This window comes from Ursus americanus, chromosome 34 (genome assembly GCF_024610735.1).
Source record: "Ursus americanus isolate L20-20 chromosome 34, mUrsAme1.1.p, whole genome shotgun sequence".
Taxonomy (NCBI): Eukaryota; Metazoa; Chordata; class Mammalia; order Carnivora; family Ursidae; genus Ursus; species Ursus americanus.
The window spans coordinates 22,682,051-22,702,735 of NC_142160.1; the positions used below are offsets into that span (position 1 = coordinate 22,682,051).

Genomic DNA, 20,685 nt, shown 5'->3' on the forward strand with positions numbered 1-20,685 from the left:
CAATGAATTCAGTAAAGTTGCAGGATATAAAATTAACACACAAAAATCAGTAGTATTTCTATACACTGAGTTATCTGACAAAGAAATAAAATAATCCCATTTATAACATCATCAAAAACAATAAAATACTGGGGTGCCTGGGTGGCTCAGTCAGTTAAGTGTCTGCCTTCGGCTCAGGTCATGATCCCAGGGTCCTGGGATTGAGCCCTGCATCAGGCTCCCTGCTCAGTGGGGAGCCTGCTTCACCCTCTCCCCTCTGCCTGCTGCTCCCCCTGCTTGTGCTCTCTCTCTCTCTCTGTCAAATAAATAAATAAATAAATAAAATCTTTAAAAAAAAAAAAAAAGAAACATAAAATACTTAGGAATAAACCAGAGGTGAAAGGTCTCTACTCTGAAAACTATAAGACACTGATAAAAGAAATTGAGAGGACATAAATGGAAAGATAACCCATGTTCATGGATCAGAAGAAATAATAGTGTTAAAATGTCAATACTACCAAAAGCTATCTATAGATTCAGTGCAATACCTATCAAAATTCCAATGGCATTTTTTAAAAGATTTTATTTGAGAGGGAGAGAGAGGGAAAGCACAGAGGGAGACCAAGAGGGAGAGGCAAACTCCCCACTGAGCAGAGAGCCTGGTGCAGAGCTTGATCCCAGAACCCTGAGATCATGACCTGAGCCAAAGGCAGACGCTTAACTGACTGAGCCACCCAGGTGCCCCGCTAATGGCATTTTTTTTTATAGAAGTAGAGAAAACAATCCTAAAATGTATATAGAACCACAAAAGACGTCAAAGAGCCAAAACAATCCTGAGAAGAACAAAGCAGGAGGCATCATACTTCCTAATTTCAGTAACCTACAGTAATCAAAACAATATGGTACTGGCATAAAAACAGACAAAAATACCATGGAACACAATTGAGAGCCAAGAAATAAACCCATGCATATCTGGTCAAGTAATATTTGACAATGGAGCCAAGAATACTCAATGGAGAAAAGACAGTGTGTTCAATAAAACGGTGCTGGGAAAATTGGATATTCACATGTAAAAGAAAAAAGCTAGACCCTGTTCTTACACTACTCATAAAAATTAACTCAAAATGGATTAAAGACAAACATAAGACATGAAACCACAAAACTCCTAGAAGAAAACATGGGAAACAAGCTCCTTGATATGGGTCTTGGCAATGATTTTCTAGATTTGACACTTAAGTTATAAGCAACGACATAAAAGGTAAAGAAGAAGGACTATGTCACACTAAAAAGTTCTTCCCAGCAAAAGAAACAATCAACAAACTGAGAAGACAACCTACAGAATGGGAAAAAAAGTATTTGCAAATTGTGTATGTGATAAGGGGTTAATACATAAACATATAAAGAATTCCTACAACTAAATAGCAAAAACAAAAAACAAAAAAAACAAAACAAAAAAAAAACCCAGAAACAAATAATGCAATTATAAATGGACTAAAACCCTGAATAAGCATTTTCCAAGAAGATACACAAATGGCCAACAGGCATATGAAACAATGGTCACTTATATTCTCAGCAATTGAATTAAAAAAAGGAACATAGAAAAAGAAATCAGATTTGTGGTTAGCAAAGGCAGGGGGTGGGGGGAACTGGAGGAAGGGGATTAAAAGGTACAAACTGCAATATTTTGTTGATGGCAACTCCATTCTTCCAGTTGCTCACACCCAAAGCCCTGACTTTCCTCTGCTCACACCCACACTGCACCTGTCAAGCAGCTTCTCTGTCTCTACCTTCAGAACCTATCCAGAAGCAGACTACTACTTACTACCTCCACTGCCACCACTCTGGTCCAAGCTGCCATCCTTTCTCACCGATGTTACCACAACAGCATCTTACCTGGCCCCCCTGCTTCAGCCCATGCCCATGGGAGGGCCACTAGCAACAAGCAGCTGAAGTGATCCTCTGAAAACATGGGGCAGGTGGTGGCACTCGGTTCAACACTCTCCAGTGGCTTTCACCTTACTCAGTACAGGCCCAGTCCTTGCAGGGGTGTCTACGGCCCTACTCAGTGTGCTGCCTCCTTCCCTCCTCACCTCTCTGACCTTGGCCTCCTATGGCTCTCTGCCTTGGTCACTCCATTTCAGCCACGCAGATGCCCCACAGTCCCTCAGATATGTCAGCCATGCTCCCCCCAAAAGGGCCTTTGCACTTGCTGTTCTCTCTGCTTGGGACACTCGTCCTCCAGATTGGTTCACACTCTCTCGCTCTTTGCAGGTCTTTAAACAGATCTCACTTCCTCAGTGAGGCCCTTCCTAGCCACATCATGTAAAATTTTGATCCCTGTTCCCATCACTCCCTATTTCCCCTTCCCAAATTTATTTTTCTTCTCAGAAGTATAAGATCTAAGGAGGAAAAATCGAGCATAAGCAAAAGGTGAAGCCAGTAGGTAGCTTCTGGGGAAGACAGAATTACAGTAACTAATACAGGGTCACAAAGGCCAGTGTCTCCACAGGCCAGGCAGGTACTGAATATTAAGGAGTATGGGACAATACGGAGTGGTAGGGGCTGGGGAAAATTGACCATATTGAACTCCATCTGAAAGCTTTAAAACTCAAATTTTTTAAAAACACCCATACAGCTCACACAAAATGTGCCTGTGGGTCTTTTTAGGCATAACAGGCTGCCAGTCTATAAATACTGTTAGGATAAAATCAGCCACATCGCTGATGTTTCGAAGTCACCCAAGTGTTCTAGTACTTTGATCTCATTAACAGAAGTATTCACTTATTTTCCTAGAAAAGAGGAAGTAGGCAAGGAAATAAGTGCTTTCTTCCCTTTCCTAGTTTTTCTAGCCACTACTGTGAGATGTCTGGAGTTTCATAGTATTTTCCCCTCATTTCTATGCTCCAACTTTAAGTAAAGCAGCTGGGGTAGAGCGGTAAGGAGACCAGACAAAGGTTAGACAGCCCTGGGTTTAAAGCCAGTGCTGTCACTTACTTATAAGACTTTAGTTATTAAGTAACTTCACTTAAAAGTTAATATTCTTGGGATGCCTGGGAGCCACAGTTGGTTAAGGGTCCAACTCTTGGTTTTGGCTTGGGTTGTGGTCTCGGGGTCATGAGATTGGGCCCCACCCACATCAGGCTTCACGCTTGGTATGGAGTCTGCTTGGAGACTCTCCCTTTCCTTCTGCCTCTTCCTGCCATGCTCTCTCTCTCTCTTTTTAAATAAAATAAAAATTGTTTTAAAAAGCTAATATTCTTGAAACTTACGTTGCTTATCTAGAACACAGGACTAATACCTACCTCATAAGGCTAGCATGAGGGTTAAATGAAATTACGGATGCATAAATGTATGCAAAAAAGCTACAGAAACTAGATGTTACAATCTTACCAAAACACATTACGCTAATTTGATCTACTATCAAGCAATATCATTTTATCGACACATGGATCAGTTTTCTAACAAGTCCACTATTGTAGAGTACAAGGATAATTTCATTATAGTTGGTTATCTGCATTTTCTCCGTTTTCTTCATATGATAGATGCTTAAAATATCCCACACACCTTTTCTAGTGAATTCTAACAAGAATATCTAAAGAGACCAGAAATACTAAATTAGTAAGATTCACCAACACTGCTTCATTAAATGTATTTTTACTTCATCTGTATATGAGAAGACGCCTGAATATATATTCACAAAGTTCAATGGCTAACAAAATTTTTCAAAGTGAAATGACTGTCATACAGGAAAAGGAAATAACTTTCAAATTTATATAATTGTACAGCCCTAATTAAAATTGGATAATAGCTGTAAAGTTTCTAACACCTAGGAAACACTTCATAAATGTTAACTATTATAATTATGTATTAGTACAATAACATGTTTTAATGCCATTATTGTCATTATTCAATTTGAAGAAATACTCTATGAAGTGAAAGAGCAAGGATCACAAGATGCTGATGGAAAAGACCAGCCACTGATGACGGACAGGTAATGTGCCTGCCATGTACAGTCAGGCAGGTTGCACACTGCCTATTCCATCTAACGGGATTCACACAACCCCAGTGTGACGGCACTCCCTAAAGATAGGCTGTGCACCACAGAACAGTCTCCTCAGCAGGATTGACAGATGAAGAACATTTTCAGTGACAGCACACAGCAAAATTAGTGGCAGATAATGGAATAAGCATTACACACATGTACATTCAGAAATCAGCCCCTCTATTAACTGAACATATGATGGAATCCAAGCGCTACAGCCAAGTTACCAGAAGCTTGTGTGCGTGCAGAACAGCTAGAGACTGGCTAATGGGCTTTATTTGGTTTGCCTGGGTGTGGTGATGTTTGTGAGTGAAGCAATGCATTATCAGTTGTCACCAGACTAAACCTCTTTAAATGAAGACAACAGTCACCCCTAAGTAACTCATGAGTTTGCAGAAAGGCTCAAAAGTGTGTGGAAAAGAAAAATGTGAGAAAGCACGTCAGGGGCAATGTGGTGGTATCATAATGTAAGGGCTCATCCATCATTTGCCTTTATCTGCACCGACCTCATTGGCCAAGACTTTGGAGTTTGGATTACTTGGGGTAACTTTAAACCCACCTGGCAACAACTTTTCTGTTCAGAATCTGCCAATGCCTTTGCTGTCATTGGCCGAAGCCAAACTGCCTCACTTTGCAGGAGATACTCCCGTAGTCCCGCTCCTTGCTCCCCCTGCCGTTGGCCTCATGACACTCACCCTGCGAGCAACATGCCCTTCTTGGTGCGGGAAGCTTTGGCAAATGGCGCCATTGGGAACCACCATTCTGGTTCCCTGTGAGGCACCCCAAGTCCCCCTGGGCTGGTTCCCAACTACAGAATGCCCCAGAACTACGCAGAGCTGGGATACCCAGAAAGTGGTACTGCCACTTCTCAGGGAGGGGGGTATTCAGAAAATCCTAGAGGCTATTTTTGGCAGCCACAATGATTAGAGGGGCCAGCGTCATTTAGTGGGTGCGGGTCAGGGATGCCAGACACCCTGTGTGCAGGAAGGTCCCACAAAATGAATACTTACTTTGCCTCCCACGTAACTTTCCAAAGTCCTATCAAGTATTACCCATCTAGTAAAAACTTACTTAGAATGATCTGAAACTATAACCCGTCTCTACATTTAAACTTAAGGCATCTGGGTATGATAAACATATTTTGAATTTTTCAGGCATACAACCAATGGGGTAAATTGAAGGAAGATTTTTGCCAAGAGTTGTTTATCTGTTCAGAATATCACCGCCATCCAGGATGCCCACACAGTGGCACACGTTCTTGCATCTGTGACTGGTGCCTTCATGCCCATGACCTACCACTGCATTCACACAGGTACCAGCATCCCGTTCCATTCTGCCTCCCATTGGGTCATACTTCAGAAAAACCTTTGGAAAGACTATTTTATTATAAATTACTTCTAATGTTTCCTAGCATTACAGTGAAAGCATTCATTTGACTTTTAAAGTTACGTGTAAGTAGACTGTGTTTCCTCAGAGTTTCATCTCAGGATCGCAGAGAGAACATTACAGAAATCTTCGTGATTCAGTGGGAACGCTGGATCCGAGAGGGCTGACCACCACTGCTGACGCACACACGAGCTTGCCGGGTCCTTATGGAGGTGGTGGATTTGTTGCCTAATAACCAGAACCATCATCCTTCTGGAGGTGAGCTACCTTCGAATTAATCTACTTATGTTGATGACATAGCCATCCTGGCTCTGGCAGGCGTGCCTTATTTACTCTTAAATTGAGGGCAGGGACAAGAAGAGTGAAGGAAGAGTGGGAGAGGAGAAGGGAACAGGTCGTCACTCCACTTCTGGGAAGTAGGACACAATGGGAAGGACAATGGCCTGGAATTCTGGGGACCTGGATTCAGTTCCCAGCTGAGCCAGGACTCTGTGTGTCCTTAGACGTGTCACTTCAGTTCTCTGTGTCTTGGACTTTTCATCTGCAAAATGGACCAACTTGTTTCCAGTTCCAGTGTTGTGTGGCTCTTAGTCTCTGTCTGTCAATAAAATGTCCCACTGAAAACTATACATATACTTTCCCTAAGAGCACCAATTACCTGCATATAATAAGCAAAGCTATTTCTCCTTTAACTATTGAAACACGTGGGAGAGGGAGGAAAGACAAAAGCACTAAAAGTCTTAATTTTGACAGGGCTGGACATTCTAAGCACATGATCATGTGCCATGCAGAAGAGGAGGTGAGGAAACGGACTCAGAGAGGTTGAGTAACTTGTACGAGGTCAGGAGGCCAGGAAGCAACAGAGGAGGGGTTTGTACCTAAGCCTGTCTGACCCAAAACTTGTTCCAAGCTATGAGAAAAAGGGATCTGAGAGGCCCCAGAGGCCCCCACTTTGTAACTGAAGAAGAGTCTTCTCTGTTATTCGCCCAATTTCCTTTGCTAAAACCAGTGTCGTCATATGTTGGGTGATCATTTGTCCCCATTTGCCCAGAACAGTCCTACGGTATGCTGTTTTCCTAGTAGCAGTTTTTAAAAGATATATACATATATATTTATTTATTTGAGAGAGAGTGAGCAGGGGGAGGAGCAGATGGAGAGGGAGAGAATCTCAGGCAGACTCCACAATGAGTGCAGAGACTGACGTGGGGATCGATCTCATGACCCCGAGGTCATGACCTAAGCCAAAATCAAGAGGCGGACCCTTAACCAACTGAACCACACAGGCACCCCCTAGCAGCATTATTAAGAGTTCCCTTGCACTCTGAAAAGGTTTGCCTAATAAATTTTACAATCACCTAATTATATTTCAGGTCTGTGATTGTATCATGGCCACGATAGGAGCCCCCCCAAAAAAATCACTTGCTGTTGTGAGGATTAACAGTTTGGGTTAGAGATAGAATAAACTTTAAAATTTACTACATTCTGCATGTGCTATCAGTCTCTAAAATGTTTTCTAGCCACAGTAAGCAGCATGCAGCCTTCCAAAATGTGGTAACACAGTATACCACTGACCTCCTATGTGGCTCCTTTATCTTTCCTTTGTTGGGGATAAAGTTTAATCCTTCAAGTAAAGCTCATGTCCCATGGGTTTAAAGAAAAGATCCTAAGAATGACATTTACTTTTTCCGATGAGGGTTTTCACTCTCAGGCATAGACATTGCCAAATATCTTGTACTAGAAATGTACCTGATGCTTCTCAGTACCCTTGGGAGGCTGCCCGTTCATTCTATTTAAAACCCATGAAGAGTCATCCCAGTGACTCAGGAAAGTATAGATGACAAGAAACTTAGACACACACACACAATCCTAATGTTTTTCCCATCTATGCACCTCAATCCCACTTCTTATGGTCATTATCTACCACCCTCCTAGTCATGTCTCTTAGAGTAGCTGAACATTTTAACACTCTTAACTGTACCATCATTTTGGGCAACTTCAATACCTAAAATTCAAGAAGATGATGCACTCAATCCTTGTCCTTACATTGTAGCAGTCAGCTGTCCCTCCCAGACACTGAAATGGCTCTGACCATAATCACCAATGACAACCATATTGCTAAAGATAATGTATGTTCTTTTTTGCCCTCCTACTGACCACTTGTCTCTGAGACTCCACATTCTCTTGGTTTTTATCCAGTGAATCTGAGCTACCTCTGTCTTCTTCAAAATCTCATCTCTTAGTGGTAGCAAGAACCCTCCAGTTTTCTCATTCTGTACTCTCTCTCTTAGAGTCTCAACCATATGCATGGCTCCACTATGCTACTGCATTTCTACTCAACACAGCTCTCTGGGTCACTAGTGTCCCTTAAAGTGCTGCCAGTTGTTCTTTGAAAAGAGTGATCTATGGTCATATTAGTTTGAGAAACTGTGCACACAGTTTTAGATATTACCATCAAGGTTAAGAGTACAATCTCAAATGGTTATCATCCAAACTCAAAGATATGGTAATGAAAGTCATCCAAGCTGAACAGCAAAAAGAAAAAAGAGTTTTAAAAATGAGGATGGGGCACCTGGGTGGCTCAGTTGGTTAAGTGTCCAGCTCTTGATTTCAGCTCAGGTCATGATCTCAGGCTCGTGAGATCAAGCCCTGCATCAGGCTCCACATTGGGCATGAAGCCTGCTTAATATTCTCTCTCTCCCTGTCCTTCTGCCTCTCCCCACCCCCTGCTTGAAGCTCATGTGCTCTCTCTCTCTCTTGCTCTTAAAAAAAAATGAGGACAGATTAAGAGACCTCTGGGACAACATCAAGTATGCTATCATACACATTATAGGGGTCCAAGAAAGAGGAGAAAGGGAGAAGGGGGAAGAAAACTTATTTGAAGAAATACTAGTGGAAAATTCCCCTAACCTGGGGAAGGAATCAGACATTCAAGTCCAGGAAGCACAGAGATCCCCAAGTAAGATGAACCCAAAGAGGTCTACACCAAGACAATTAATAATTAAAATGTCAAAAATTAAAGATAAAGAGAGAACCTTAAAAGCAGCAAGAAAAAAGCAACTAGTTATTTACAAGGGACACCCCATAAAGCTATCTACTGATTTTTCAGCAGAAACTTTACAGGCCAGAAAAGAGTGGCAAGATGTATTCAAAGTGCTGAAAGGAAAAAAAACCTGTAACCAAGAATACCCTACCCAGCAAAGTTATCATTCAGAATTAAAGGAGAGAGAGAGTTTCCCAGACAAAAGTTAAAGAAGTTAACCACCACTAAACTAGCCTCACAAGAAACGTTAAAGGGACTTCTTTAAACAGAAAAGAAAAATCCATAACTAGAAGATAAAAATTAAGAAAGAAAAAAATTCACTTGATAAAAGCAAACATATGGTAAAGCTAGTATGGTTAAAAGACGAGTGGCTTTAAAACCAACTATATACAAACTTTAGTTAAGGGACCCACAAAATAAAAAGAGTAAAATAAGATATCATACACATAAAACATGGAAGGAGTAGAAATGTAGCGCTCTTATAATGTGTTCAAATTTTTTTTAAAGATTTTACTTTTTACTTGAGAGAGAGAGTGTGTGTGTGTGAGAGAGAGAGTGAGATCACGAGCAGGGTAAGGGGTAGAGGGAAAAGCAGACTCCCCACTGAGCAGGGAGCCCGACGCAGGACTCGATCCCAGGACCCCAGGATCGTGACCTGAGCCAAAGGCAGATGCTTAACCAACTAAGCCACCCAGGTGCCCCTAATGTGTTCAAACTTAAGTGACCATCAACTTAAAATAGACTGTTATATACACAGGGCATTATATATGAACCTCATGGTGACCAAAACCCTATAATAGGTACACAAAAAATTAAAAGGAAAAAAAAATACAAACATAACACTAAGTCACTGTTTTACAAGGGAAGAGAGCTAGTGAAAAAGAAAGGAATTAAAAAGAACTACAAAAACAGAAAGCAATTAGAATGGCCATAAGTATAGGGGTGCCTGGGTGGCTCAGTCAGTTGGGTGACTGACTCTTGGTTTTGGCTCCAGTAGTGATCTCAGGGTCATGGGATCCCCATGTTGGGCTCCATACTCTGGATGCAGTCTGCTTGTCCCTCTCCTTCCCCGTCTGCCCACGTGCTCTCTCTCTAAATTAAATAAATTAATTCAAAAACTTAAAAAATGGCAGTAAGTATATACCTATCAATAATTACTTTAAATGTAAATGGTCTAAACGCGCCAATCAAAAGACACAGGGTGATTGAATGGATAACAAAACAAAACCATCTATATGCTGCCCTCAAGAGACTCACATCTGACCTAAAGACACAATCAGACCAAAAGTGAGGGCTGCAAAAAGATATTTCATGCAAATGAAAACAAACAAATGCTAGGATTCTTTAACCCTAAGAGTATCATGTATAGTCAAGTGAACTAAAACATACACCTTCCTATTTTACTACTTTCTCCTCACCTACATAAACCTAGTTCAGCACTGGTCATTAAATAGGCAATTGAGGAAAAAAAAAAAAAAAAGCTTGGGTAGCAATACTTAGACAAAATAGTCTTTAAAAGAAAGACTGTAACAAGAGACAAAGAAGACTATTACATAATGATAAAGTGATCAGTCCAACAAGAGGATATAACAATAATAAATATCTAAGTACCAATATAGGAGCACCTAATAGGTAAAGCAAATATTAACAGACATAAAGAAACTGACAGTAATAGAGTAATAAGGGGGACTCTACTACCCCAGTTGGATCAATTGACAGGTCATCCAGATTGAAAATCAGAAAACAGTGGCTTTGAACAACACATTAGACCAGATGGACATAACAAATACAGAATATTCCATCTCAAAACAGAACACACATTCTTTTCAAGTACACATCAAACATTCTGTAGCATAGATCACAATAAATTTTAAAAGACTGATATCCTATCAAGCATCTTTTTGGACCACAAAGCATGAAACTAGAAAGCAATTACAAGAAAAAAAACTGGAAAAAACACAAATATGGGCAGGCTAAACAACATGCTAATAAACAACCAATGGGTCAATGAAGAAATCAAAGACGAAATAAAAAAATACATGGAGACAAATGAAAATGGAAACACAGTGTTCCAAAATCTCTAGGATGCAGCAAAAACAGTTCTAAGGAGGAAATTTATAGTGATACAGGCCTACCTCAAGAAACAAGAAAATCTCAAACAATCAAATCTTACACCTAAAGGAACTAGAAAAAGAAGAACAAAGCCCAAAGTTAGAAAGAAGGAAATAATAAATGTCAGAGCAGAAAAAAATGAAATAGAGACCCCAAAAACAATTAGAAAGCTCAATGAAACTAAGATCTGGGTCATTTAAAAAAGATAAGCAAAACTGATAAACGTTTAGCTGGACTCATCAAGAAAAAAGAGAGGATTCAAATTAATAAAATCAGAAATGAAAGAGAAATTACAACTGACACCACAAAAATACAAAGAATTCTAAAATACTACTAAAATTATATACCAACATATTGGACAACCTAGAAGAAACTGATAAATGCCTAGAAACATATAATCTTCCAAGACCAAATTAGGAAGAAAGAGAAAATCTGAACAGACTGATTACTAATAACAAAATGAAATCAGTAGTTCAAAAAACAAAACAAAACACCCTGACAAATGTCCAGGACCAGGATTCACAGGTGAATCCTACCAAGCATTTAAAGAAGAATTAATACATATTTTGCTCACACTATTCCAAAAAAACAAGAAGGAAAGCTTCCAAATATATTCTATGAGGCTAGCATTACCCTGATACCAAAACTAGAGACACTACAAACAAGAACAACAAAATTACAGGCCAAGGTCCCTGATGAACATAGATGCAAAAATCCTCAACAAAGTATTAGCAAACCAAATTCAATAATACATTAAAAGGATCATTCACCATGATAAAGTAGGATTTATTCCAAGAATGCAAGGATAGTTTAATATCCACAAATCAATGAGATACATCCCATTAACAAAATGAAGTATAAAAAATCATATGATCATCTCAATAGATGCAGAAAAATCATTTGACAAAATTCAACATCTGTTCATGATAAAAACTCAACAAAGTGAGTATGGAGGGAACATATCTCAACATAATAAAGGCCATATGTGAAAAGCCCACAGTTAAACATCATACTCAATGGTGAAAATCTGAAGGCTTTTCCTCTAAGGTCAGGAACAAGACAAGGGTGCCCACTCTTACTACTTTTATTCAATGCAATACTGGAAGTCCTATCTATAACAGTGAGACAAGGAAAGACATAAAAGGCATCCGAATTGGTAAGGAAGAAGTAAAACTGTCACAATCGGCAGATGACATATCATTTATAGAAAACCCTAAAGACTCCCAACAAAAAAAAATTTGAACTAATAAATTCAGTAAAATTGCAGGATGCAAAATTAATATATGGTAATTAATATATAGTATATCAGAAAGAGAATTATCAGAAAGAGAAATTACTGGGGCACCTGGGTAGCTCAGTCGGTTAAGCATCTGCCTTAGGCTCAGGTCATGATCTCGCGGTCCTGGGATTGAGCCCCATGTCTGGCTCCCAGCTCAGCAGGGAATCTGCTTCTCCCTCTCTGTCTGCCCCTCCCCCTGCTAGTGCTCTCTTGCTCTCTCTCTCTCAAATAAATAAAATCTTTAAAAAAGAGAGAAATTAAGAAAGCAATCCTATATACAACTGCATCAAAAATAATAAAATACCTAGGAATAAATTTAACCAAGGAGGTAAAGACCTGTACTCTGAAAACTATCACACATTGACAAAAGAAATTGAAGGTGACACAACAAATGTAAAGATATACCATGCTCATGACTTGGAAGAATATTGTTAAAATGTCTATACTACTCAAAGCAATCTACAGAGTCAATGCAATGCCTAAAATAATAAGAGCAGTTTTCAGAGAATGAGAAGAAACAATCCTAAAATTTGCATGGAACCACAAAAGACTCCAAATAACTAAAGCGATCTTGAGAAAGAAGAACAAAGCTGGAGTTATCACAACTCTAAATTTCAAATTACAGTGCACTTCTGGCCAAGTGACAAGAGCAGTGCAGAGAGATTAAATGAACTTGGGTTCTCAATCCAGGAATCCTCCCTGACTCTGGACTTCATGATAATAAATCACCTTATTATTTAAACCAGTGTTTGTTAGAGCTCTCTATCACTTGCTGCTAATGGCATCCTCACCGATGGCAGCTGTCGTACCATCTCTTTGGATCTGTCATCACAATCAATCATCGTGCCAAAGTCAAGAACGTGACAAAAAACTCTCACTACTCTTCAGTGTTATTCTGGTAGCCCTCAATAACGCAATGTGATAAAGATGAAAAATACTGCATTGTATTGTAAATATTGGAAAGGAAGCCACAAGACTGTCACTCTTTTCACATGATACCATTATCCACAAGAAAGGGCAAATGCTTCTAAAGAGAAGCTATGGGAATTAATGAGAATTGAGGGAGGTGTTCAAATGAAAGTATATCAAAGCAGGTGGCTTACAGCACACAAGCAAAGACAATACAAAAATATAATGGAAAATCTCATTCAGAATAACTAAAGTGCAAGTTAGAATAGCCATATAATATTCAGAAATATCAGTGAGAAATATAGAACACCTGGATGAGAATAGTAAAGAAAATCTGAAGAAAAAAAGAAACATTGAGTTCTTCTGTTCAGAAATACTATATTTTAAAGATCCATCTTTTCTCATTAAACTAAAATTCATGGCAATTTAAGTATAAATCTCAACACATTTTCATTAAGTGACAAATGGAAAATGTGCACATGAACAGTCAAGAAATTTTGGATGAAAACGATACCAATGAGGGGGAACTTGACCTGATACCGAAACTGTATTATAGAATTAGTAATGGAACAGGAATACTAAAATACCCAATGAGAAAACATAGCTTTGCAAATAATGAAAGTTACGAATAACTTTGAGGAAAATCGCTAACCAACTTGGGTGGGGAAAGGCTCTATCCCTACTCCACGGCGCACACACGTGACAGGCTGAAGAAGTTAACAGGTTGAATAAAAACAAATTTTCAATCAAACGACATGAAATCACCATTTTTGTAGGTCAAAAGCAGTTGAGTATTACAATTTCACAGAGTTCAAGCTTCTGCATTAATCACGAAGAAGAACACACTTTTATTAAGCTCCGAATGAGGAAAACTGACATTTAAAAAAAAAGAAAAAACACTTAAACCATAGAACACTGAAGCAGTCTACACTTGCAGAAGTCCTCTGTACATATGAACAGTGCCTGTGCCTGAAAGTCAGCATTAAAATAAGTTGAAAGCCAAGAAGAAATAGGGAGAAAAACTGAATATCTGTAAAAGGCCAAGGATTAATATGCAGATTACAAAAGAGTTCCTACAATCTATAAGGACAAAAACAAAACAGAAATGTGCAAAGTAAACAAGCCATTCCCAGGAGAAATACAAATGGAACTTAGCATTTGAAAAGATGCTCGCCCTCACTAATAAAAAGGGACATGTAAACCAAAGCAATAAAATCTAATTTTTCTTCCCAACTTCTAGCAAAAGAAACTGGTTACATCAGGATTAGCGGTTATGTGGGGGAGTAGACATTCTCATTACATACCCTGTTAGCAAACGTTAGTTTAAGAACATAATTTGCCCGTTTCCATCAAAATTTAAAACGTGTGTATCCTTCAACCCAACAATTACACTTTCACGAAACTATCATACCGAAATGCCTGTGTGTGCACATTCATTGCAGCATTTTTAATTAAGACCAATAAATAGGAAATACCCCTTTCCAACAATAATTTGGAGATTAATTATGCTTTGTCTACACTACATAATATTCATCAGCCATTTACAAAAGGATATAGATTAATATGTATTGATTTGGAAAGTCTCACATCATGACAAAGTGAAAAAACTGCTTTGTAATGTATTACAGAACAATTCCATTCATGTAAAAAAATAAAATATATATATCCTGTATCACGCATATCAAAGGCACTGATTGGCTACCGGGAGTATTAGGGCCAAGGAAAACATTCTGTATCATTGTACTTCAAAGACTTTTTTTTACGATAAGTACACATCACCTATGTCATTACACAAATTCAAATTCATTTCATTTCAATTCACCTAGAAGTCAGCTCCACATGTCTGTATGAGGCATGGCCAGTTCTAGACATTGCTCAGGATTTGTTTTAATTAATTGGTGAAAACCAAGATAGATATATCTTATTTCCTGCTGATTTAAGCTCTGATTCTGTAAATTCCTCTTTCCCCCAAGGAGCACAAAATAACACACAGGATATACTTTCAATGAGAAGGAAATTGACAGAACAGCTCCCAGTTCTTTAACTGATCTTGTATTTCAGTAACACTCTGCCTTGAAGATAAAGAGAGTTATGCCTCATCCAGGAAGGCACACGGGAAGATTTTTATCCTTTAAACAAGGAAAGGAGTGGGGAGCACGTTGGATCATCCAGTCTGCCTTCCCCGTAATCTTCCATGGTTCCTGAGCAATGTGGGTGGGACACACGGCCACTGCCTCTTCTCTGAGGCTGCCCATCCGGACTGTGATTTATTAGCCTTTATGACTTCATACCATTTTCATGTAACTAGAGTCAGGACCCCCACTGCAGGCCCTCCCATTTCCCTTTGCTCTCGCTTGCTCAGTCTGCTTCCAGTTTGTCTATCTGCTTTTCTCCCTCCCTTGCTGTCTCCCATCCTTATCACCAACCTCTAACACTAAGTCCACCCTTGGCTTCTCCCCCAGCTGCTAGTGGTGAGCAGGCAGCTGGAAGCCCACACCCTTCCCCAGGCACAGGATCACCGCCCAGGGCAGGGCACGTACCGGCATTTCTAGCTGTGATCTTGGAGCTGTGTCTCAGCAGACGGACGAACACGTTGCTGCTACAGTGGTTCACCATTTGCAAGCGGAGGCCCCTCCGAGTCTGGATCTTGACCAAGCATTTTGCCATAGTTGTTGTTCGGATTCCCTCCCTTCTCCTCTGCCTGTCAGGGCCCGGGGCAGCTACCACCAACCATAGTGGCTTTGACCTTTCGCTAACTCTCCATTCTGTTTTAAAGGACCGAGGCAGGGCCCACTGAATGAATCAAATGTCAGGTTCCCAATGCAGCCAACAGAAATAACTCAGGCGGGATCAGCATGGGGCCAGAGGAGGGAGGGGGTGCTATTTTTAAACTCTTCACTCACTCCTCTAACAAACAGTGAAATACTACGCATCATCCCTCCCCAGCCACTTCTAAACCATCCGATGAACCCAGCCCCCCACCCAATGCCTTATAGTGGCTTAAGAGTCAAATGCCCCCAGGGCATAAAACAATGAGGCAACTCCCCGAAGGAGAAACACAACTGCCTGGATTTCTGTTTCAAAAAACATTTTTTAATTAGGCTTTATTGTGTTCGAGAGCAGCGCTGCCCCATAAAAATATAATGCAAGCCACGTTTAAAAAGGAAAAAGACACAAACAGTAAAAATATATTAAAATTAATTACAATAACGTTTATCTGAAGCGAAGGGATCCAAAATAGGATCATTTCACTATATAATTATATAGAAATTAATAGAATAGTTCTGGTTCTTCTTTGGTACTGAATCTTTGAAACTGGTATGCATTTGCACACTCAGAGCACATCTCAGTTCAGACCAGCCCCATTTCAAGTGCTCAAGTGCTCTGTTACCACGTGGGGCTGCCTTACCCCCGAAGGAAGGATGCACGGCGATGGGTCTCGGAGTGCTGAGCTCCTCCCAGCATTTTCTGCAACCTTCCAACAACACTAATATTTTTTTCATTTTATGGAGAGGGAAACAAGGCCTTACACAGAAACTGATCTGACCAAATTCACAGGCAGTGACGAATCTCTGATTTGAACCTGGGCTCCCATTAACACCAGTTGACTACAAAAACAGTTCTCTGGCCTGAGAGCTATTAGCGGCCCCACCTCTTACCAAATGGGTTTTAAAGGCAGCACCCAAACGTTACAGTGTAACTCTTAGCACTTTGAAAGTCCTGCACTTGGACATCTGCTATATAAAACGTGCTTTCACCCCGGTATACCAGCTCAAGGAGCAACTGATTTTCAAGTACATGCTATGTTTGAACAAATCTCAACTGATCATAGTAACTGTGCCCCACATACTCTGTTTCCTTGCTGGTACGTTCTTCTCTCATTTTCAGAAAAAAAGATTTTTTTGTCCTCACATACCTACCATCTGATCATGTGTACATGCATTTTTCTACTTTAAATAGTGACTCTGGCCAAAAGATAGTTTCTAATAAAAATACTCTTTTTTTTCTTTCCTGACAAAACCAAGCATTATATTCAGGGCAGTCGGCTGAAATTCTGCATTGTTATACTTTACTGGGGGACTATAAATTGAGCATTTCTGGAAAGAAGTTTAGCAAAATATATTGAGTTTTATAGGTGGGATATTCTTTGACCCAGGAATGCCACTTCTAGGAATTTATTCTGAAGAAATAATTAAAAATGTTGACAAAAGGTTTTGGACAAAGATGTTCATCAGAGTATCATTTATTATAGCCACAAAAAACCCCCTAAATTTCCCATGGAAAAATGATTAAATACATGTGATGGGATATGGTATACCCATTAAAATTTATGTTTAGGCATTTAATGATAAGGGGAAAGCTTGCAACAGATCAGTAAGTGAAAAAAGTTTATGTAAGCAATATGACCTCAACTATGTAAAATTGTACATTATAGGCCCAACTATAAATCTTAAAAGGGGAGAAAGCCGGCTGTGCCCTGTGAGCTGAGGTCACCTCCAGAGGCCCCCCAGGCACAGTAGGGGGTTAGTCAATTTCAGGGGTAGTCAATTTCCAAACCTGGAACTTGAAAGGAAAACACCCCCTAAAATTTCACCCTTATGAATCTTTCAACCCTTTCCCCTGTTCTCAATAAATCAATGCTTTGATGAAGGGTACACAGATGAAGGGTTTCAAAAATTCATGCGGGTTCATTTGCATGGCAGCAGGCCAGACTCAAACAACAAGAAAAATCTCCCTTTGCCTCTTTGGAGGGAATACAGATAAATCCGTGCGGCCATCATTCCATTAATACAACATGTGACCTGATCCCATGGTAACACTCTAAACAGACCTTCCCCATGCACTCCCCCACCCACCCACCTGGGAAGCAAGTAAAAAACCTGAAACAAAACCACCACCATACTTTATTTCTGTTCTTTTCCACCAAGAGTTAACTCTCTACTAATTCTCAAACTCCAAATCTCACTTTAGTTTTAAAATGTCTCCTTTCATTAACTGCAAGTCATAATATTTTGCATTTCAGACATTTTTAATTTTTCCCTGTCTTGTATTTGTTCTCACTCTTGATGCTACTTTTCAGAGATCCTACGTAGATTCTTTAACCCTCTTTCTGCTGGAGAACTTCTGCTTTTATTTAGACAGAGAGAGAGAGAGAACCTAGCGAGACCAGCATTCCATGTTGTCCCAGCATTTCTCTGGGCCCTGGCCCGACTCTAGCCAAAGGCCCGACTGCATTTCAAGATGGAGCCGCAAAGGGGGGCAGGGATGCGGAGCCAGCTTGAAGATTCTGCTAGATACCGCACAGGGACGATCGTTCTTGGTCAAGGCACCGTGCTCAGAAGAACGGTATCAACAGTGCAACATTTGGACGCCCTTGAATACCCTTCCCTGGTCAGATTCATCTGTTTGAAGAATCCAGGAGTGCACGTCTGGGCAGTGACAAGAGCTAAAGAAAGCTGAGAATGTGTGAAGAGGGGAATCGATTTGCCGTAATAAGATGTCAGAAATACTGTAAGACCAAGCAGAAGCCAAAATCGAGGGAGAAAGGTTCAATGATAAGAGGTGTTCGCAGGCCTCAATTCCGTGTCTACTTCTGGGACAACCTTCTTGACACAGACTTGGCACAAGGCAGCACGCTCGCCTCTGCTTTGTGGGTGACTGGGAGCCCGGGTGCAAGCGTGAGATAGAGACCGTACTCCCTCATGGACGCTAGGACCACGAGCTCATGCACAGCGGCTGCCTAGTGTAGTGCCGGTTCCCGGCCCACGGACTAGAACTTTCGAAGCAGTTGTAGAAAGCAAGGCTTAAAGCACAGGCTCTGGGTTCTAATCCTGGCTGGCCTGTCTCTGATCTCTGAGCCTCAGTTTCCATGCCTGTAAAATGAGCAAAGGCAATGCCTCCCAGGGTGGTTGTGAGGATGAATGAGGTGAATGTGTGGCAAGCTGCGATCAGTGCCTGACACAGAACTATTCGGGAAGTGTTGGTGACTTTTCTTCCCAGTGGCGGCTCATTCCTTTCTCTTCCAAGGGGCAGACAGGATTTTCAACAGTCTGGATTCTCTTCCTTCTGTCAACCATCTGTCTCTAGCATTTCTGGTTATCTCTCCCCAAACAGTAGGGAAGCAGTATGGCTGGTTGTGAAGTGTCTACCTGACCATCCCTGTCCCTGTGGGAAAGTGACACAAGCTTATTGAAATACATTCGTTTTCAGTCTTATAAAACGGTAATGATATTGGCACTTACATAACTGGGTGCCTGATATGTAGTAGGCATTTAATAAATGCTTTCTACTCTAGCATCATCAATATCCCGTACCTTAGCGGTTTTGATAACAGATTTCACAGGTGTAGTGGATTTGGTTAAAAAAGTTGTGGAGAATCACTAAAATTTTTGCTCTTAACTCCGATTAAAAAGATAAAAAGTATTACGTACATGTAAATGTACTTTGTAATAAATTTAGACTTTAAATATCCATAATTAAGAGTCCTTGGGACTATCACATACCATAGAGGGCTTTTCTAATATTTTTATTGACATAATAACAATGATATAAAATATTTTAATAGTATATTTGCGAGATGACGAGTATATTCTTGGGTGTTCAGTGAGGAGAAATGGAGGCACTTCCCAACACCGAAACAGGGCCTTTTGGCTACATAGTCAATCATCTGTAGAATTCAGTTTCCTCATTTGTAAAGTGAGGCAACAATGTCTGTCCTGTCCATTGGAAAGAAAGAGTCATGAGTCTCAAACTATTATAACGGACATGAAAGAAACTCTAAACATGTATAAGATGCTTTGGCATATTGGATACTCATACACGTCTTAGTCCCCTTATCAGACGAAGCATTCCCTGAGTGTTTTCCTGCCTGTAAAATGAGAATACTGCTCTGTGGGGCCAGGCGTCAGCATGTAGTGGTGGGACAAAAGCCAAATAAAAACCCTCTGGAGAATATAGTTGCAAACAGAATAGAATCCAAACAGCGCAGCTGGGCTCTCCACAGCAGCACTGCAGGGAAAGCGAATACTCTTCGTAGGAACTCCATGGCTGCAGAGCACTCGAGCATAAGGGCTCCTCCATCTGTTTTCCTGGCCGTCACATACACGGAGAAGCGTGGCATCTCTAAATAGGCGGCTTATGCAAGCCGTGCACGGGGGAGAGGGAGAGAGGCGGGGAGGCAGAGCCCACTGTCTGCTGGGGCTGCCGGTGATGATTTCTAAATAAAGGCAGAGAAACCGAGACCAAGAGATCAGGGAAGAACCCATCAGATACTGCTCTGCTGACACTTCCTTTGTTCATCAATACGGAACACACTGCTACGTTCTGAGCAAGAGAAACGGGGTCCTGAAATGAAGCTGCGGCAGCAGGCTGAAGAGCTGGGGGCAAACCCTGGAGTTCCTTCCTCGGTGGAACGGACTCTGGTGACTCAGGGGGTGGGGGCACGAGGAGGGGTAACAGGGCAAAGCTGGCTTCCAGGTCTCTGGCTGGGCAACTGTGTAGGTGGTCATGTCACTAACCAATCAGCAGGAGCAGTTTTGAGACCAGGACTTGGGGAAGGAAGAGAACAAGAGCATAGTTGTAAATCCCTTAAGTGTGATGTGTTGGGTGTGAGGTGTGAGCTGTTGTGTGGCCCCCAGGCACAGGTGGCCAATAAGCAGCTGACCGTTCAGGATGGCAGTGCGGGGCTGAGTGCTCCGTATGGAGGCTAACGTAAGAGAAACAGAGAGGAGGTCAAGGTCACCCTGGTCAGCGAAAACCCTGCACCTGGAGTCCCAGTCTTGTTATTCTAAGTTCACGGGTCTCTCCACGTCGCTGCCTTGTCTCTCTCCAAACACTAGCGAGAGCAAGCTTTACTGTCTCTAATCAGGGTAAGATAATATTCTGAAATGTTATTTGATAGGTTTCTCCTTCCACGCAGAATTCCTGGAGGCCTTTTCT

At 40.9% G+C, this 20,685-nt stretch overlaps 1 protein-coding gene and 1 long non-coding RNA gene across 4 annotated transcripts in view; one reads left to right on the forward strand and one right to left on the reverse strand.

Moving 5' to 3' along the window:
- Window positions 1-20,685, forward strand: part of LOC123781404 (uncharacterized) — a 102,068-nt gene that overhangs the window by 79,544 nt on the left and 1,839 nt on the right. For both annotated transcript variants that reach the window (XR_006776725.2, XR_006776724.2), the window contains exon 4: window positions 5,176-5,665. This is a non-coding gene — a long non-coding RNA (uncharacterized LOC123781404). The remainder of the gene's footprint in view (window positions 1-5,175; window positions 5,666-20,685) is intronic.
- Window positions 1-20,685, reverse strand: part of FRMD3 (FERM domain containing 3) — a 287,242-nt gene that overhangs the window by 16,383 nt on the left and 250,174 nt on the right. The window lies entirely within an intron of this gene.